The 22020-nt window shown below is 31.7% G+C and overlaps 1 protein-coding gene and 1 long non-coding RNA gene across 9 annotated transcripts in view; one reads left to right on the top strand and one right to left on the bottom strand.

The window, feature by feature from the left end:
* Window positions 1-3: 3 nt before the first annotated feature.
* LOC130666516 (uncharacterized) lies at window positions 4-1334 on the bottom strand. Its single transcript, XR_008989689.1, has 3 exons — window positions 1103-1334; window positions 909-1040; window positions 4-835 (listed from the first exon to the last, which is right to left on the bottom strand). It is a non-coding gene; the product is annotated as an uncharacterized LOC130666516 (long non-coding RNA).
* A 957-nt stretch (window positions 1335-2291) lies between these two features.
* The window catches only part of LOC130667116 (E3 ubiquitin-protein ligase Iruka), a 45124-nt gene continuing 25395 nt past the window's right edge, over window positions 2292-22020 (top strand). The window contains exon 1 of one of the 8 annotated variants that reach the window (XM_057468586.1): window positions 2292-2467. The gene's annotated coding sequence lies outside the window, so the exon portion shown is untranslated. The other 7 variants (XM_057468584.1, XM_057468589.1, XM_057468591.1 and 4 more) reach the window with 7 other exon arrangements.

Here is a 22020-nt window from a genome sequence, read left to right as displayed (position 1 = left end):
CATTTGATAAATGGTTACTTGAAATTACATTCGTATCGAAGTTAAGGACAAATATTTTAAGTCTAATGGTTTGTTGATAAACTAATAATACTTTTCTTTAAATCTTTAAAAAAAAAAAAATAAAAGTAAAAATGTGTTCTATTTTTGAGACAGTGACGAAATTTGTAATCTGTATTTAAAAAATACTAAAGTAATAAATATTTTTAATAATAAAATTTTAGTTGAGGCAAATCGTAAAACTATATTTTCTTAAATCTAAAAAACAATTGACCCTACAGATCAATCTCCAAACTTTCCAAAATTTTTCAGTGAAATGTGCTTCGAAGTTTAACATTACATAAAAATTTGGTTGAAATGAGCATCAGAGATTCATGGACGCCTTGTAAGATACTGGTTTTCTGAATTTGTTGGTCAAAATTATAAACAAAGATGTGAACTCGACGAGTTAAAATTTCTTTGAGAAATATAACTATTGTAGGAGGGTCTTATGTAATTTTCAAAGAATTTTACTGTAATATGTTTTATTTTGCCGAGAAATATCGAAACGTGCCATCAGTTCAAATGTTTAAATATGTATGTATGTGTGTGTGTGTGTGTGTGTGTGCGTGCGTAATATGAAACCCGCCACGTCAAATCGACTGCGACAGGTTTTTGTTAGATTATGAGATCATAAAAATTTTATAATGGCATTCCGCCAAATTTTAAACCCGTAATTTAGCTCCATAACTTTTTGATCAAATAATTAATAAAATTACAAATTAATTTTTTTCAAAATTACTGTTTTACTTAAAAAATTTTCGTATTTTCAAGTTTATAACTTCCCGCCACTAGACATCTAAAATTTAAAAATATATTTTTAAAATTTTATCCAGTAAAAAAAATTTACAACAAAAACTAAATTACTTAACTTTTCCTGCCTATAGAAATCAAATTATAATGGATACTTTTTTAAAAATTTTATAAGTTAAAAATTTCAAATAAAAAATATTGATTTATTTAAATTCTCCCGCTCATAGAAAGTAAATGGAAAAAATTGATTTCTGTAAAAACAAAATACAAAATTACATAAATTGCTTATTTTTGACAATCAAAAATAACCAACTTGATTAAATGACTTGAAAGTTGATGTCCCCAAGCATCGTTTAGACTGTATGTGATGCTAAAGTGATGCTTGGGAAGGAGAACTTTTCGTCCGCGTTCTGGCAGCAGTGCCCTGATAACATCCGTATCCACAAGTTACCCTGCCCTAATAGCCACCTTATCCACAAGTTAACTTCAAGCTACTGCCGTATTCTAAAGCCAACTTAAAGGAAAGTGTTGGAGAGCAAGCAGTTAGCTTTAAGTTGACAGTAAATTGTCTGTAACTTGAATTCAATTTGACTACAAGTGTTACCTTCAGACAATGACGTTAAGTTGATTGAAAGTTTCACTTCAAATTGACGGCAATTATTTCTGTCAAATTACATCCAAATGACAGCAGTTGATTTGCATCAATTTGCACGCAAGTATTTTCCAGCTGGACTTTGCGTACAAGTTGATGCAAATCAAGTACCGTCATCTGAATGTAATTTGACAAAAAAACTTGCCGTCAATTTGAAGTGAAACTTTCAATCAACTTAACGTCATTGTCTGAAGGTAACACTTGTAGTCAAATTGAATTCAAGTTACAGACAATTTACTGTCAACTTAAAGGTAACTGCTTGCTCTCCAACACTTTCCTTTAAGGCTGGGCCGCACCTAACGAAGTCCTGAATTTAAGAATTCTAATTACTCTTTGAATATTTATGGGACTCGGATGATGAAAATCTTCCGAGGAAGTTCGTCTTCGGCTTTTAGTCGGAAGCTAAGAAAATTGCTGTTGTGATAATTATTTAATAAATAATTAGAATTCTTAAATTCAGGACTTCGTTAGGTGCGGCCCAGCCTTAAGTTGGCTTTAGAATACGGCAGTAGCTTGAAGTTAACTTGTGGTGAAGGTGGCTATCAGGGTAGCGGAAAGTGTTTCACTGCAGAACTTGCTGAGCAATTATATTTAAAGTGTGGCTATCAGGGTACAATCTACGGTGAACTTTACGTCGATTTGTTGCACTGTATGTTACCTTACTCATTCCTAATTATAAAATTGAGTTACAACAGTTGACGTACATTTGCCGTCAATTCCGGTTAGGATGGTCTCAGCGAACTTAACTTCAGTTTGTTAAGAATGTACTACCGACCGGCATCCAAACTTCGTACTAGTAAATATCTCTAGATAGTCTAACCACTACAAAAAAAAATCTTTACCAGGCATTGATTACAACAGATAATAAGTAAAAAAAGCTCTCATACCTAGATTTCTTTAGGTTTTGTTTAATAAAAGTAGATTGGTAAACCGGTCATCTAATAGGTTAACTGCCTTTTGACATTGTCAGAATTGTATATTTTTTTATAATTCAATCGCGACGTGTTTACAAGGCTGACTTTAAAGGTATACCGTAACTTCTTAGTAAGTATTAAACTTTCACTATAGCTCTCCTTGTCAATTATTATTAGCATGAGTGTTAGAAGAGCAACGCGCGAGGCAAATTTGTCGTTTCTGTGTTCAATTGTCGTTATCGTGAGTGTACGATTTTCTCAACATAATATATTTGTTTTTTCTCACGTTTTGTAATTTTTTTTTTCGGCTGGTTATCTATAATAGTTGAGACTTAGTAGTACTATTAGTTATTTGTGGATAAATGGAGGTTTTCTTATCTCCGAAGACAATATCGAGGATTTAAAATGTGGTGCTTAGTTACTAACCGACTAAAACGGCACAGATAATTATTATCGTTACCCTTTTGTGTTTTGAGGACATGATGCAAGTTTTTTAAATTAGTGTAAATACATTTGACAACAAAATCTATCTGTAGTTATAGTTACTTAAGTTTTAAATTCTTATTATTATTAGTGTTATTATTATTATTATTATTATTATCATGGTTATGATTATTATCATCATCATTATTATTATTATTATCATCATCATCATCATTGTTATTATTATTATTATTATTATTATTATTATTATTATTATTATTATTATTATTATTATTATTATTATTATTATTATTATTTTCGGCGATGGTTGAAGAAAAGGGGAGGGGGTCTCTTAAACGATATGAGAAATCTAAAAAAATTTGCTATCCGCTCAAGTCTGTGCAGCTATCAAACAAAAAATGATGCGTTTTGCAGCGCGACCGTGTAAACAAACATTTCTAATATGAAAATTAGAACGGATTGTGTCACCTGATTTTTTGTTTGGGAGGAGTTGAATTATAGAAACTGTACCTAATTTTTTATCTCAACATTTGAAACTTCTTGAAATTATTAATTTTGAATGTCAAAACCGCAAGTTTATAAGCCATTAATGGCTAATTAGCCATAACAATGACAATTACTATTATTTTTTTATGCAGGTTGATGTCTCAATTTGTAAAAATGTTATTGCATAAAAAATGTTTCTTTTCTTTGAATTTTTCACTTTAGGAAAAAAAGCTATTGGCAAAGAATAATGTAGAAACCGGTTAACTGCGGGCAAGTTTCAAAATTTTCTGCTGTTTTTGAGTACCTTGAAGACTGCTCGAAAACATTGTCAACGTTTTTTAGCTGTTCAAGTTTGACAATTTTCTTAAGGGATCATTCTGGTTTTAGCAACCAAAGTAAAAGGCTATTTTCATTAATTTGTTTAGAAATTAATTGTTATAAATATTTATAAAAAGTTTATTTAGGTTGACTAATACACTCTTCAAGTACATAGAATTTTATTTTTTCACTCTTCTAATACCTTGATATGGCGGGTAAAGGTAACCCCGTAAAAAAAAAGGTAGTTCGCTGGCGGCGGTGACATTTCGATAACGGCTCATCTAAAATGAAAAAGTAAAAATTATTTACATTCAGTCAACGTGTAGCTCTCATCTGAACTACGGATATTGATATTTATCGATAAATAAAAAAATGGACATTTGAAAAAAAATTTCAAACAATGCGGTTTTTTTACTGTCTGGGCCAAAAAAAAAAATTGTTAAAATCAAAATTTAAATTTGACCGTAGTTCAGACGAGAGCTACACGTTTACTGAATGTAAATAATTTTTATTTTTTCATTTTAGATAAGCCATTATCGAAATATCACCGCCGCCAGCGAACTACTTTTTTTTTACGGAGTTACCTTCACCCGCCATTTCAAGCTATGAGAAGAGTGAAAAAATCAAAAAAATCGAGCGACAATTTAATTAATGTAACGGGGCTGTTAGGCCCACCTCCGTTTGACGGGAGGCCGATACTTCGTCCTTTTGGGCATACTCGCGCTGCGTGGTCCCTATTTGTATAATCAACACCACCATATATTATAAGAGCGAAATATGAACATAAGCTCACATTAGCTTACCCATTAGGCATGCATTGCATATGGGTGCCTCACCAACAACCACCACGAGTCCGACCTCATTTGGACCCAAACAATCCTCCCATCTCCGGAAATAGAGAGACTCTGGTCGAAGTGGGGCTTGGAATGGATTCCCCATGGTACCAGACTTCAGCTCTGGTCAACTGCTTGCATAGATTAGTGGTGGGACGCAAGTTCTCCCCATACCCTATGTAAAGGGCTTCTCCACTTGTATCTTTTGGGTTCTCAACAAGCAATTATCCGCTTGTTCGTCCCCTGCTAGATTTTCTACTTTCCCTAAGCCAGTAGCACACTAATTATTCAAGCCAAATCAAAGTTCAGAGCAGCTTGGGGGGAAATCGAGCGACAATAGAGCACCCTCAGCGCTTTCGCGCTTGAGGTGTGCAAATAGTATATTACATACCTAGGTCAGTAGAATAAGGAAAGTCTCAGAGCACATGTAATTGTTGGCCAAGGCGAAGCCGAGGCTGACAAACATGTGGTCTGAGACTTTTCTGATTTTATTGGCCTAGGTATGTAATATACTATTTCTATGAACTTTAAGATTGTATTAGTCAACCTCAATAAACTTGTTATAAATATTTATAACAATTCATTTCTAAATATATTGTTGAAAATAGTCTTTTTTTGACCGCCTAAACCAGTTGGATCCCTTAAGTATATCGGTTTTATCGAACTCTTTGATCCCGAAAAACAGTTATGATTCATATTAAACTTTAGAAATTTGAGAAATCGGAAGTAAGTAAAGAACAAGAAATTTTTAACCTCCTCTATGAAAATCGACCATTTTCAAAAAATACTGGATGTTACTGTTTTCACCCCGATTTTCGAGAATCGAGTTTTCATCAGTTGTCGACGTTATGAGATTCTAGGAAGCTATTCTGACTTTTTTCAGAATGATGTCCTAGTGCCTGTATGTATGTGTATGTATGTATGCGTGTGTGTGAACTTTTTATTACATTGCAATGAATTAACCGATTGAGATGATTCTTCAGGCAATCAAAGAGCTTGTCAGCCGTCAACTTCCCGTCGAGTTTCAAATCATTCGATCGAACAGACTCTAAGAAAATTGAAAAGTATGAGAAAAATTTTTTTTTTTTAGTTTTTTCAATATTCTTAAAAATTATTTAATGAATCGATTCCAAAATTTACTTTAGAACTCAACAACTTGCATCGACTGCCTCAAGAACCATTTTAAGCAGTTAATTCGTTAATTCGTTCGAGGGATATCGTTGGAGAAAGAAATGGTAAAAAAATTAGTGTAACGGGCCCGAAGTCTCACAGGGGACTGTTTCCTCACCTTTTTGGCTATACACGTGCTGCGTAGCCCCTACCTCTTTCCCAGTCGACACTTAGTCGAAAAAATATAAATATTTGAATAAGGGTGGATATTAACCGGATGTAGAATCAAAAATCCTCATTGCGTGTAGTATCTAACCAAACCCACCACGAGTCCATACCTTTGTGGAATACACATTCCTGCCACCTCAGGAAATAAAGAGACTCTTGCTGACTATGTCTTGGAGAGGCCCCCCGTGGCACCAGTTCCCTGTACTGGTGAACTAGTCGGGTTAAAATAGAAAGACGTAACCTCGCCTTTATACCCTAATAGGGTCTCCTCTATTTGTTAACATTCAGTTTCGAACAAGTAGTCTGAGAGCCAGTGACCGGCAGACTTACGGTATTTCAATAAGCTTCACACTTTCTTCAGTTAGTCCCCTGTACCTGGGGTCTATAAAATGGGGACTCTTTCGTTCGACCGGCGGTTGCTATAGACACTCAGGTGTAAAAGTTGTAAAAAAATGACCAAAAAAAAAACTTTTCTTACGTACACCTATGCCATAAATTAAAGGAACAGAAAAATTTTACAAATTTTTAAGTGAGTTTTGCAAGGCTGTAACTTCCTGAAAATAAATCGTATCATGAAAAAAAAGCATTCTGTAGCTTGAAATCTCTAGTTTTCACGCGTTTTGATTAAATTTTATTAGAGCTACGGCTATCGCTCATACAAAAAATACCGCGAGACAAAAATTTTCTAAATTTTTTCTTTTCTTTGAAAGAGTCCACGGGCTGTGGAAAAATTTTCTCAGCTAAATCAATCCATAGGTCAATAAGCAAATTTTATCAGCTTTAATTTGCATTTTTTTGGAGATTCGTACGACAACTTGTCGCTAAGATATCAGTCTTCAAACGAAAAATGATCCTTTTGGTTTTGGCCATCGATATTTCAGGTACCAATGATCGTACAGTAAATTTGAGGGTGGCGTTGGAAACGTGAATAAATTCCGTACAAGACCCTTTCATGCATTATTGTGTGTATATTTAAAAAATACTGTTATTATTATAACCCGTGCTTATTATTGATTGCATTCAATATAACACGATTGTATTTAAATTAAAGTAATGTAATAGAAATTTTAATTAGACCTAAAGACTGGATTAGAGCAAGTGAGATAGTACGTGCTTATGGACGTCACTGAAGTTCGTTGTCTACCTGGGTGATGGAACCACATTATGTGTCTGCCATTCAAAATACATATGCCAAATAAGGTTATTAGCAACATATATAAACGGCAACTTTGTTAAAATAATGTAAATTATAAAACTTTTTTTGTACTTGTGAACCTATCGGCCATAACCTTGAAACTGTCATAGGTGTCTGCCAATTTTATTTTTCGATAACTTCCATTGAATACTACAAGATATCAAAGCGGCAGACTTGTTACGATCACGTTTTTTTTCGGTCATTTTTTTACAACTTTTACACTTGAGTGTCTATAGCAACCGCCGGTCGAACGAAAGACTCCTCATTTTATAGACCCTAGGTACAGGGGACTAACTGAAGAAAGTGTGAAGCTTATTGAAATACCGTAAGTCTGCCGGTCACTGCTTGTTAGACTACAGCTATTATCCACTTATTTAGTCCCCGATGAATTTACTGCTCTTCGAGACTTTAATCACTCTCATTTTATGAGACAAATCAAAAGTTAAAACCATGCTCGCCAAAGAAATGGTAAATAACGGGGGGGGGGGGGGGTTAATATCTTTAAAACGACTCTATTGATCAATGTCAAAATTAAATCAGCTTTAGAATTTGAAAGAACGCGCTGATTGCCACAAGAACAATCTCAATCGTTTTATCCGCTCGAGGGACATCGTTGAAAACGGAAATGGTAAAAGACGGTTTTTGATCAAGATAATCGCCTATAGAATAAATGTAGAAAATTTCATCAGGATCCGATAAGAATTGTAGGCGCTATCGTGACGACAAGACCAATGAAAAGGCGTACAGGTACGTTTGAAACATTAGAAGTTATAAACGGCATACTTTGAAAATATAAAATAGTTGTAAAATTTACAGATTATTTTATTCTCAAGAAAATAAAACTGACGGAAATAGATTATTATAGAAAATACATAAGTTATCTGGAATGAAAACCATTTTTTCTAAGTTTTTTGATTCTATCCAAACTTTTAAGACTATCAAATTATTGGAAGAAATGGTCAGAACATAAAGTTTAAGGTTAAAAATTAAAGCTTCTCAACAACCTTTTAGATACTTTTTACAGAAATTGTCGATGACTTTTAGTTTTGAAGTTATATGAAGTTTAACAGTGATAAACTGATTTTTTCGAAAAATCGTGAAAATTTCAAACAGCGATAACTTCTGAACTAATTGACCGATTTAGCCCATCTTCGAACTTGATCAAGATTATCGCTCATAGAATAATTATGGAAAATTTCATTAAGATCCGATCAGAATTATAGGCTCAATTGTGTTTTCAAAGTCGGTTCTATTATTAGTTTTTTTGAAATTTCTCAAAAACGATCAAATAAATCAATTTCAAAATCTGATCAGCTTTAGAACTTGATAAAACCCGTCGATTGCCACCTCAACTGTCTCAATCGGTCACATCGTTTGAGAGATATCGTTGGAGAAAAAATGGTAAAAAACGGTTTTTTTCGAAAACAACGGCATACAAAAGTATTTTCGAGCTCAAAGAGCTCGGAAATGTATTCACAACAATTTTTTAAGGGGTTATATCCACTTGCGAGGCAGAAAAAACGCGTTTTTTTGTGAATTTTTTTCCAAGAGGCATTTTATTTTATACATTAATGGAAAAAATGTACTTCAACAGAATTTAATGTACTTTAACAATCAGCGGTTTATTTAAAAAAATATTGGATCCCCTAGCTCCTGTAGATGATCCGCGGAGAGACCTCCAAAAAAAGGTGCTTGGCGGTGAGCAAGATATCTCTGGTCCAAATTATCTGAAAACCAAAAACCAAAAATATTTAGTTTTGTAATAAATAAATACAGGTAATGATCGAAGGTCTAGTCAAAATTTTGATTTTTGACAAAATGGCGGCTGTTCAAAAAAAAAATTCAATTTTTCATGAAAATTTTTCACTTCGAAGTGGCTTAAAAAATCGAAATTATTGTCCAAAACCTTATTCCTTCGATCATTACCTGAAAAATATATCTGAGTAAGTCGTGTAAAAATTTCAAACCGATCGGTTTAGCGGTTTCGGAGAAATTTTGCTCACCGACTCTGAAAACACGGTTTTGAGATAAACGCGTTTAAAGTTTCGGGAACGATTTACACTAAATTAAAATTTTTTTTTTCAACTTACATCGTGTCATCTATTCCAGCATCATAAGAGGAACCCTCTGCTTCGTCGTTTGCCTCCAAAATGTTTAATTGTTGTTGTCTACGAGCCATTCTCCCCTCGCGCGTCGACCCTTGCGCTATTGCGTCCGAAATTGAGATGCGCTCTGCGTCGTCTTTACTCGCGTAGGAATGAGCATTGGGTCCAAGTGATAATCCCATAGCACTCATATAACATTTACTTGAATTAATTAAACTTTACACACTGAGAAATACACAAACTGAGCACAAACACAACTTGTCTACGTGGAAATCACTTTTAACTGATGAATTCACATATTTTTAACTTAAAATTCCTCAACATAGGTTTCAGGTATAAACTAGACCTTTTGTATTATTACTTTAGGGTCCCAAACACAATATAAGTCGAGAACAAAAGTATAGCGGCTACGAGAAATAGCTGCTACTCCGGCTCGCGCTCTGCCTACTTTCGAACGCTCGGAGACGTCCTTACTAATACGCTCATATCTCCGAAACTAATTGTCGGATCGATTTGAAATTTTCAGAGAATATTCTTCAATATATGTACATTCAAAAAATGACAAAAAAAAAATTCGATTTTTTGAAAATCACAAGTGGATATAACCCCTTAAAGCTCGAGGAGCTCGAAAACAGCAGGAAGTTTTGGGGCTGGCCCGCAGGGTCAACCAATAGGCCGATTTTTTTTTAACTTTTTCATTAATTTTTTTCTATAGTAATTTTCTATAAAAATGTAAGTTCTTCATTTTTTTTTGTAAAAAACTCTCAGCTTTTTGATAAAAACTTTATTTTTATGAATTAATCTGTAGACGTATCAGTCAACACCGGGTTTTTAAAAAGTATAGCTTACAGTTAAACAGTAACACTCTCTAGATGTACAATAGAGTATGTTATGCGAATTTTTTGACGGTAAATTCAAATATCGAAACTTGGAAATAGCCCACAGAAAGTAGTCAGTTTTACATGGATTTACAAAATTAAATAGAAACACCTTTGATTTTGCTTCAATCGTTTTTTTTCGATACCCAATAGGATATTAAGAAATTCTAGAAAGAATCAGAAGACGCTCGCCATTTGTTTATAAATAATAAGCATTTGAAAAAAATGTAAATTGAATAATTTTTTTCTCAGAACCTATTGGTTTTAGGTTTTTGAGGTCCACAGATAAATTGTAGAGCTTAAAAAGAAGAATATGTTACTTTTTTTTAAATCCCCGTCCGATTAGTAGCACCAAAGTTATAAATAATTGAAATTTCGGCTTATTTTTATAAACAAATGGTGTATCTTTTGAACAAATTATCAGATCGCTCTGAAATTTTAACCACTTATTTGTTACATTGAAATAAACATTTTTTTAAGTTGGTCGGAATTTTAAAAAAAAAATTTGATTTTTTAGAGCCAAAAATGTACTTCAACTTCACGCGACAATATCTTTTGCTCTATTAACTTGCCGGACTTCGGATAGATTAGTAAAAATCAAGAATATTGTTGTTTATAAATTAGCTATTTTCAAAAAAATTATTTCTATAGTCACACCGAGTTATAGCGAGCTGAACGCAATTACAATTTTGGCCCGGCGCGCTCTCGGGAGTAGAGTAGGACTAGTAGTGGGGGTCACGGACAGTTGTTTCTACAATTTATCTGTGGACCTCAAAAACCTAAAACCAATAGGTTCTGAGAAAAAAATTATTCAATTTACATTTTTTTCAAATGCTTATTATTTATAAACAAATGGCGAGCGTCTTCTGATTCTTTCTAGAATTTCTTAATATCCTATTGGGTATCGAAAAAAAACGATTGAAGCAAAATCAAAGGTGTTTCTATTTGATTTTGTAAAATTGACTACTTTCTGTGGGCTAAAAATTTGTACAACAATATTTTACCGTTTAAAAAGCATCATAAAATCAATTATTATTATTTTATAATTTATTTATCTTCAAACAAAAAAGGATCCCATCGCCAAAATGACATTTTTCGTAAAAAATTATCAGCTTACAGAAAAAAATATCAAATTTGAAGTAAAAATTGTCGCAAGGCAAAAATAATTAAAATTTTGAAGGCCTTCCGTTACTTATAATGAAAAATAAATATTTTTATCGAAAAGCTGAGAATTTTTTATAAAATTTTGCAGAGATTGCATTTTTATAGAAAATGTTTTTACTATAGAAAAAAATTGAAGAAAAAGTAAAAAAAAAATTGTCAAAATTAAAAAAATGATTACTTCGAAAGTACTTAATATTAAGAGCTCAACTCTTCAGAGAATCTTCATTTTGATGTAGAGAATCACTCCACAAAATTTCAACAAAATCCGCGGGGGTCACACTCCAAAAAAAATTTTAACTGGTGGAATGACCCATATATAAGATATAACGTGCCATCCTCCCACGATAGCGTCCACAATTCTACACCGATCTTAACGAAACTTAGAATACTTATTTTATGGACCATAACCTTGGATGAGTTCGAAAACGAGCTAATTCGGCTAAAAATTTTAGAAGTTATGGTTTTTTTGTAATTTTTCAAATTTTTCAAAAAACAATCTTTTTACTGATTTAACTGGATGTAACTTTTAACCAAAAAAAGATATCTCATTCTTGCTTCTTCCATCTGAAAGCTCGCTCGATTGCTTTTAATTTTCACTATACAACTCATTGATTAAACCATTTATTCATTGCAATTTTTGAATTTTATAAGTAGGTTTCATAGAAATCTAACTATTGTATTGATCCCCGTGACGTAACTTTTCAAAAATTTTATCATTTTTTTTTGATTCATTGAAATTTTTGAAATTTAGCTATTGCATTAGTTCTCCTACTTTTTTTAGTTAATTCATAAGACTGTTCGAATTCATATTATTGTTGTGTAACACTTTTAAAATAAATACATTTTAATTCAAGTGGTTATATCCAACTTTGTTTTATTGAGAGTACATAAATAATAGACTGGGCCAAAAAAATCGACTATTTTTTTTTTTTCGATACTATGAAAATATTTTTCCTGATGACAAAAAAAAAATATTGTGCAAGTTTGAGCCCTTAATATTCATATTAAGAAGTGTGTCGTTACAACTTTTAGTTTTTTGACAGAAATTTCATTTTTTACCCAAAACTTGTAAATCATCTATCTGGAAAATTTGAGCAATGTATATTCTTAAAGGAAATTGAATTTCCCACAAAAAATCTTTCTTAGTAAATTGACGTTAAACGAGCCGTTTCCTTGTAATCGTGCCTTAAACATTCATTTGTTTTTTAAATTTTTTGTTTCTATTTTGGATTTTTGTAACTACTAGAAATATTAAAATTTTTTTTAGTCAAGATATAGGGGAGGGGGGGGGGGCAAAACGGGGTACCTAAGGAAATACTAAGTTTTCGAGGACTAAAATACGCTAAATCTTTTTGTTTTTAGTGATATTCGAGGTAAATAGACAAAATTTTTAGCTGCCGTTAAAAAATAAAATTTTTATTTTTGGCGGGCAAAACGGGGTACCCTTAAAAAAAGTTGAAAAAAAAAAATTTCTGAAAATTGATCAAATTTTATTACTTGAATCTTTTATATGTAATATACATAAAGAAAAATTACATTTCACATCATTGGTGGACACGGAGGCAAAAAAAAAAATTTTTGTGGGGCAGAGAGGCCTCCCTCCAAAAAATGATATTTTTTTTTTTTTTTTTTTTTAAATTGTTTTCATTATTAAGAATGTATTTCTTTCTCTTGACAACTATTTTTGGTTTTATAATACTCAAGAAAAATTTTTTTAAGTGTAATAAATCGTTTCCCTTCGATTAGCTTAATTACTAATTGCTATTTAATAAAAAAAAAACAATTCTGTATTTCTTATTTGTCATTATTTTGAACCCAAGAAACGTGTTTTTTGATTTTTTAGATTGCAGATTATTTTGCATTATTTAAAATATTTTATCAATAAAAAAATAAAATATTATTTTCGAATATTTTTAGTGGCCAAATTTGCCCCAGCTATAACAAATCAGCCGAAAAATGGACTAGTGTATTATATTTTTTTCAATTTGACGATAAAAATATGAAAGAATCATTTTTTAAAAATTTTCGGCTGGTCCATTTTGCCCTAGGTGTTATGGGTAAAGCTAAAAATGCGGAATTATATCAAATTTTTTTTAATTTAACGATAAAAATTTGAAAGAATCATTTTTTCAGGATTTTCGGCTGGTCCATTTTGCCCCAGGTGTCATGCGTAGGGCTAAAAGTGCGCAAATATATCGGATTTATACTAATTAGACGAAAAAAAAAAATTTTTTTTTTTCATAAAATTTTGAGGGTACCCCATTTTGCCCACCCTACCCCGTTTTGCCCCCCTTCCCCTATATATATATATATATATATTCTTGAATGAAATTTAATGCTCTACAAAAAAGGTCACTTAATATTTTTTTCTAAATTCACTCCTTCGAAAGTTATTCAAGGTTGAAGTTGAGTCAAAACGACTTTAATAACCTGAATAACTTTCGAAGGAGTGAATTTAGCAAAAAATATTAAGTGACCTTTTTTGTAGAGCATTAAATTTCCTTCAAGAATATATATCGACTAAAAAAAATTTTAATATTTCTAGTAGTTACGAAAATCCAAAATGGAAACAAACAATTTAAAAAACATATCAATGTTTGAGGCAAGGTTACAAGGAAACGGCTCGTTTTACGTCAATTTACTAAGAAAGATTTTTTGTAGGGAATTTAATTTCCTTTAAGAATATACATGGCTCAAATTTTTCAGATAGATGATTTACAAGTTTTGGGTAAAAAATGTAATTTCTGTCAAAAAACTAAAAGTTGTAACGATACACCTCTTAATATCAATATTAAGGGCTCAAACTTGCACAATAATTTTTTTTTGTCATCGGGAATAATGTTTTCACAGTATCGAAAAAAAAAAAATAGTCGATTTTTTTGGCCCAGTCTAATAAATAATATGATATGTCAATAACAAGAATAATATTAATTATGATAATAATACAATGGTAATAATAATATAGCTATTTTACATATTTTAATAATTTTACTCTCTATAATGTATTTTTTATTCTCTTTAATCAGGATTTGTCGGAATCTTTATCTGAAAGGTTAAAATAACCAAATAATGAGAAATCTACTTCCATTTCGGCTATCGAATGGCTTTTTTAAGAATGAAACTATGAATAATTATATCTCTGGTAACAATTGGTGAAAAAATTTTAAACTTGGCAAGAATTTAGTTATTTTTATGATGTTTGAAAAGTTGTAATTATGGAGATCACACTAAGAGAAAAGTGCATAGTTGTAGTAACTAGAAAGGGATGAGTATGAAAGAATAGTAATCTTAACTAATATTTATAGTTTCTTGTACTATATCATAGTGCTCGAAACTATTTGAAAGTAGTAGTATTAACTAAGCATTACTAACATTTTTAACTTCCCGCTAAGAAAATCGGTGATTTTCGAAAATGTCGGAAAGTTATTGTTTTTACCCCGATTTTCGAAGATCGAGTTTTCATCAGATGTCGACGTTTTGAGGTCCTAGGAAGTTATTTTGACTATTTTCAGAATGACGTCCGAGTGTCGGTATGTATGTATGTATGAATGTCTGTGTGTGTGTGTGTGTGTGTGTGTGTGTGTGTGTGTGTGTGTGTGTGTGTGTATATGTGAACTCTTTGTAACTTTTCAACTAATGAACCGATTTGGATGGTTAAGGTGGCAATCGAAAGAGCTTGTTGGCCATCAACTTTCCTGGAAATTTCAGATAATTTGATCAAGTAGACTCGAAAATATTGGCGAATTACGAAAAAAAAAATTTTTGTTTTTTAGTTTTTTATTGATTTCTCAGAAACGACTTAAACGATCGACTTCAAAATCTTATCAGCTCTAGACCTTGATAAAACGCGCCGATTGCCGCCTTAGCCATCAAAATCAGTTAATTCGTTCGCGAGATATCGTGGTAGAAATAAATGCTAAAAAACGGTCTTTTTCGAAAACAATGGTATACAAAAGTATTTTCGAGCTCCAAGAGCTCGAAAATGAACTCATAACAATGTTTTCGAGCTGAAGAAGCTCGAAAACAGCGGGAAGTTTTGGGGCTGGCCCGCAGGGTCAACCGATAGACAGATTTTTTGTTTTGGTATGGTAACTATTTACTATTATTCCTCAGAACTTATACTTCAGAAATAATAATGCAATACTTTTTTAGTTCACCCCTACAAATAAAGAATGTACCAGTGAGTACTTTAGTTTGTTTATTACTTAATAGTTCTTGTAACTACTTTTAATAGTCATTGCAACTACTCTGACAATGTAGTCACCGTTTCTCACTACGCATAAGTACACTGGTCCCAAAAATTGAGGGATAGAAAAAAAATTTTTAATTTTTGGGTCATTTTCAACATGCTGTAACTCGTTGAAAAATGGTCGTAGAGTAAAGATAAAAAAAAAAAAACAAATTGTAGCCTCAAGTTTCTAGTTTTCAGATCTGGACTTAAAATTTTTTATCATGCTTTGATTTTTTGCTTTGATCAATGATAACTCGGCGCCAAATCGTCGTAGAGACTTTTTAAGGCCGGCAAATTAAAGGGCATAAAATTTGCTAAAAGAGTCATAAGGTCAGATTATTCAACAAAATTTATTGAAGCCCATAGACTTTTTGAAAGACGAGCAAAAATTTTGAAATTTTTTTTTTCGTCTGTTTTCTTAGGCTAACTTCGAAACCGTGCATGATAATAAAGCATTAGAAGCACAGTCGAACTGTAATTTTTCAACTGCTTCCGTAGCGTAGCGGTGTTATCGTTGGTTTCTCGCGCGTTTAGTGTGTTCGGTGTTAAGTTCGAATCCTCCGTATGGTAGTGGCGAAAATTCAATCCTCAGAGAGAAGAGCGAGCATGTAGGTATGATATTAATATGTGTTCATCATCTTGAAAAGCTTCGTGCAATTTCGCTACGTCCGGGAGCTGCCGAACTCGCTACTGACTGTCGTGTCAAGCCGGCATGAGAGCCCCGCTACCAGCCGACCAATCAGGGAAATCGGCGGCTAACTACATCCTGTTGGCGCGCTTTTAAGCCAATAGGAAAATTCGTTAGGACAGCCATGCTGCCCACGTCATCACAAAGCGGCAACGAAGGAAGAAGACGCCGTCATTACATGGCTTTTCGCTTCTGGTGTTCAACCGCTTCACCTCGTGCTTGACATTCTACATTGTGCAGTCGTACTAATAACCACGTGTACTCAAATTGCTTCGTTTCTTCTAAATATTCTCGAGTTGCTAACCGCTATTGAATTAATAATTCCGCTGAATTATCATCTTAATTATTCTCAATAATTAGCTAGTACATTAAGGCTACTCTTTATTGAGGATAAATTGATTGCCACTCGCGTTTAATTAATTGTAAATTAATACCGCGTGTTTAACTGCTACCGACCACGTGTCGAGTCCACATACGTGAAATTAACATTGTTGCATTCGCTATCGCGTATCAATCAGTCGCATTTGCTCTATAAGTATTGTTTCTCACAGTATTTAAGTGTAAATAACGTAAAATAAAGATCTAAATTATTTATTATTAATTTTGTGTAATTTTTGTTGTTAAATTCCACCACACCTACACCAGAATCCTTTTGTGCATTCGCTCACTTTACAATATGTTAATTCAGGACAGAAAAAAAAGTTTACTTGATTCAAGTGTAATATTCTTGAACCAAGAATACTAGTTTGAAAAATTCAATTTTTTTTTGCTTCAAGAATTTATTTCTTGGCTCAAGGAGTCTCAGGACTCTTAAATCAAGATTTGTATATGCTTGGTTCAAAAGTACATTTTTCTTCACACAATAAATCTAGCTCTCAAACCAAGTAACAGATTTACTTGGGTGAAGAAAAAATTTTGACGCCAGATGCCGCCCCGATGGGCAATTTAATTAATGTAACGGGACCTAAGTCCACCGCCGCCGACCGGAAGCCGATACCTCACCCTTTTGGGCATACTCGCGCTGCGTAATCCCTATTGTATATACTGAATCCACCATATATTATAATAGCGAAATATGAGCATAAGCTCATATTAACTTACCCATTAGGCATGCATTGCATGTGGGTGTCTCACCAACAGCCACCACGAGTCCTACCTCACTCGGCCCCCCATTCCTGCCATCCCAGGAAATAAAGAGACTCTGACCGAAATGGGGCTTGGAAATGGGGCCCCCATGGTACCAGACTTCAGCTCTGGTGAACCGCTTGCATAGGTTTAGTGGTGGGGCGCGCAAGTTCTTCCCCAACCCATAAGGGCTACCTCCACTAGGAATATATTCACCAAGATTTCAGATAAGCCATTATAAACACATACCCTCATCCATCATTCAGTGAACTCTAATCTACGAGTTTTTTGTGGACGCCATGATGTTTTGAGGCACAAAATGGCGGCGGTTGGTCCACTCGTGGCCCCGATGGGCACAGCGTATTTGCTTGTTTTTCTCGTTTAGTTGTAGTTAGTTTTGAATTGTAAACTCACAATTTGGACATCAAAACATAAATCTCGCCGTTGATAATTATTTTTGTTTAATGTATGCGAATATCAACAAATTTCGTTATCTTAATACCTAAAGTAGTAAATAATTACTATGTTCAAATTTTAAAGATTTTCACACTATATGTATTTAATTGTCAATGCTTATTTACTGGGTAACCTAAAATTTTCTATTATTGAAAATGTGGTCATTAAACGAAAATATTATTTAAATTTTTAGTATAAATCAATTTTTTTTTAAATAAAAATATGCATTAAACTTCCAAATCAAAAATTAGTATGAGTAACTATTGTAGTAATAAACTGATTAATAATTTTAAAGAATATGTTTGTACATTTCTGAATCAAATGAAATAACATCCTGATTCAAAAAATACACTGATAGAAGGATTTAATACTGAGTACTAAACAGATTTAGTAACAAAATTTTTAGTCACTTATTTGGGAGAATAAAATATTTTGTGCCCATCAATATAATTTATTATAGTTTAATAAATAATTTTTTTATCTCAATTAAATTTAATTATGGTAAAATAAATATTTGTTTCCACCAACTAAATTTTTGGTAATCGGTACTAAATATTTTTTTGGTAAGTTTTGACGGTAGATGGCTTGTTTGGGATTGAAAACTACGTATGTATTTGTGGAAAATATCAGTGTAGCATATGTGTGTGAATATATCACCGCTTTCACAGTATTGTGCGTTTCGTCTCAATCGGAGTTAGTGTTGTGATTTCCAAATCAATTTAGTGATTTTAAAAACATTAATTTTCAATTGATTTCAACTGAACTATTTCAAATTATGGAGGAGCTCTCAACATCTTTATTTTTAACATATTTTTAATATATAGACAAAATACTCTCTAAACATGAATAAGTGAAATAAGTGAATGTTCACTAATTTTAAGTTTCAATCGAACCACTTTTTGAAATTAGTGGTTCGATTTGCACTTGAAATTAGTGAATACTCACTTATTTTCACTAATTCATGTTTAGAGAGTAAAAATATATCAAACCGTTACAAATTCAGTTAATACTAAATGGCTTATATTTCATTTATCATTAGAGTTTAATTTAAAATTTTTAACTTATGTATATTAAAATTATGTGTGTTATTTGTATAATTAAAACTTATTTAACTAAAAATTTGTTATTTATCTTAAATACAAAATTATAATAAAATGAGGTTATTTTCTTTATAATACTGTATATTTTTACTTAAAATAATTTATTATTATGATTTTAATTTATTTTAAGTGGAACAATTAGGTTATGCGCTAAAATAAGTTAAAAGAATTAGTTTTTTAATCCTAATAAATGATTTATTGTGCCCCAATAAATCATTTCTTAAATACTTCTAAATATTTATTTGGTGAAAATAAATGAGCTTTACTAAATGATTTTTTACCTGTAACCAAATATTTAGTATTGCAAGGTTCGTTACTAAATCATTTAGTAAATACAACCAAATCTTATTAAATACAACTAAATCCTTCTATCAGTGTACAGGAACTCAAAAGTATTATACAATTATTCGAAAAAGCGACGCAGCTATATTAACTTAGGAGAGTACTCTAGTTCACAAAACTGTCGTTAATATAAACTTTTTAAAAGAACATGAAAATAAATAAAAATGTTTGTTATAACTGCTCATAATTAGCATTAACTGTTACTTACTGCTTTTAAATCCCTAATCAGGACGAATAAATTTCGAAATCAATTTATAATGTGTAAGAAAAAAAAGTATACCGTGTCAAAAATCGGTACTGATGATAATTTAGAGCAAAAAAAAAAAAAATTGTTTCAATTTTCAAAAATCCAAAAAAAATAGTAATTATGGAAGGCCCACTATCGGACAGGGCTTCAAAGTTGCAGGATGGATAGAAGTTTAAGATAGAAAATCGAAGGATACACACAGTTTTAAAAACACGATTGAAAACTTAAAATTCGAAAATCTCGATTAAAAACATTTTAAATATTTATTTTGTATTTTTTTCGGTAAAGACTATCTAGAAAACAACAATTTTGAAAAAAAAACATTGAATTTGAACCATTACTACGAAAGTTATGACAAAAAAATCATAGAAAGAGTGGTTTTTTTGAAAATTCGATATTTTTTGAATTAGTGATCAAAAAAATCTCTAAGCATACCAGGAAGCCTCTTTTGAGGGGTACTAAAAAACACCAAGAACTTAAGAAAATCAAAAACAACTATTTTTGAAACTGTCCGATTTGGCGTGGAAACCCTGATTGGAAAATACCATTCGTGAGGATTAAAAACGATTAAAAATTTACTCATCATTAATCGTCATAATCTTCATGATTTTTGACACTCAATCGTCTCTAATCCTCAAATGATAGTTAATTATTTCACGATTAAAGACGATTCATGAGGATTAAAAAATTTTAATCCTCATAAATCTTCTTTAATCGTAAATTAATATGCAGCAATTTCTGGTTCTGCATGAAGATTAGAAACGATTAAAAATTTAATTGTTTTTATTCCTCTTTAATCATCAATTGACGATTCGTGACGGTTTAAAACGATTAAAACAGTTTTAATCCTGACGAATCGTATTTTCTAATCAGGAAAGCCCCATATATTCTTACGTCCCCTGACCGGTTTTACACATACGAGTCCTCTGGACTAATTTTCACACATCATACATGACTGAATATAATTTTTATATTTTACTTCACACACGCTATATTTTAATTTATAACACCGTTATTCATTTATTGTACACTTAATTTAGTTATTTTTAGGTAGTTTGGCATCCACAACTCTCAAACTTGACCCCCACTTTTTTTATTTTTATTTGAAAAATTATACTTCAATGTACTTGAGAAAAAAAATCAGAATTTTTTACCACTTCGTTTGAGAGATATAATTAATTAAAATCATGTAATTATACACGGGCTTTTATGGTTGTCCTTATTCAATTTTACCGGAAATCAATGATTTGTAAAAAATTCACAAACTTGACCTACAAAAAAAAAAACTTTTTATTAGATAATTTGATATCTAAAGCGTATAGTAAAAAAGTTACAGAACGATTTACCGCACGGTTTCCTAAAAATAAATTCTCCGATATTGTGACTAGCTATCTGTCTTTGTTTTTAGACGGACACTTACTTTCTCTCATGCTTACTAGTAGAAAAATGGCGGCTTCATTGTGCGCGCTAAATTTGAAATATTCACTTAGAGACTAATTTATTGAATACTAGCTGCTACCCGCCCGCTTCGCTGAGCATTTTGTAATGTTAGATTAGACTCTATATTTTGTTTTTTTTTTATAATTTTCAAGCTCCATTTGTTACAGCTTTTAGATAGTAACAAGCCGCGCCGAATGACACCTTGACGATCGAAATCGGTTTATCCGTTCAAAAGTTGCAGATATTTACATACGTACGTACGTACTTACACACATACATACACTTGGGCATCATCTTGAGATTAGTCAGAATAGCTTTCTAGAACCTCAAAACGTCAAGATCTGATAAAAATTCGATTTTCGAAAATCGGACCGAAACCGATAACTTCCCGAATTTTTGAAAATTTTCAATTTTCTAAGCGGGAAGTTGAAAAAAAGTACCGCTTTCTATAAATTAATTTTTAAACCGAGTAAATGCATTAATATGCAATATACAAATTACTGGTATTGTAAAAAAATATAAAAGATAATATGAAAAAAAAAAAAACATAAAATCACCCCAAAAGGGATGACTTAAATTCAAATCGCCGCAACCTCTGACACTAAACTTATCAAAACAATTAATTTTCTTAACTTTTGAACTTTATTTAATAAATATTTATAAATTTAAATAAGTAATTAAATAAATAGATGAATATATTATATGTAAGTCGATATATTCTACTTATTTGTTTACTTTAAGCAATAACAATTAAAAATTTCAATCTCTAATAAGTATTTAGTATTTTTATTACTAAACATTCATTATAATAAACATAATAAATACTTAATATCGAATAAAGTTTTCAATTTATATTGCTTAACGTAAACAAATGAATAGAATATATCGACTTATATATGATATATTCATCTATTAACTTAATTTCTTATTTAAATTTATAAATATTTATTAAACAAAAATTAAAGTCAGGTCTTTGATTATTTGATTTTAATTATTTATTTATTTAATTTTCGCGATTTAATAATATTTTTGATGCCGATCCTAACTCCAAATAATTATTTTTATAATAGCAAGTGAATGGTAGGAAAATCGGCAGGAAACCCGAACTGCTGTTGAGCGCTCAGGGTTATAGGACAGGGTGCAACTGCTAGTAAGTGCTCGCCCCTGGGTATTAATAGGGCTATGGATCAGTCATAGGGTAGGTGAAAATATTGGGGTGCTAATTGGCACCCCAAAATAAGGTTAGATTAATTTAGAATTAGTCGTAGGTTTATT

This window comes from Microplitis mediator, chromosome 4 (assembly GCF_029852145.1).
Source record: "Microplitis mediator isolate UGA2020A chromosome 4, iyMicMedi2.1, whole genome shotgun sequence".
Taxonomy (NCBI): domain Eukaryota; kingdom Metazoa; phylum Arthropoda; class Insecta; order Hymenoptera; family Braconidae; genus Microplitis; species Microplitis mediator.
Note: the sequence above shows the minus strand (reverse complement) of the source record. Positions and strands in the feature narration are given on the sequence as shown.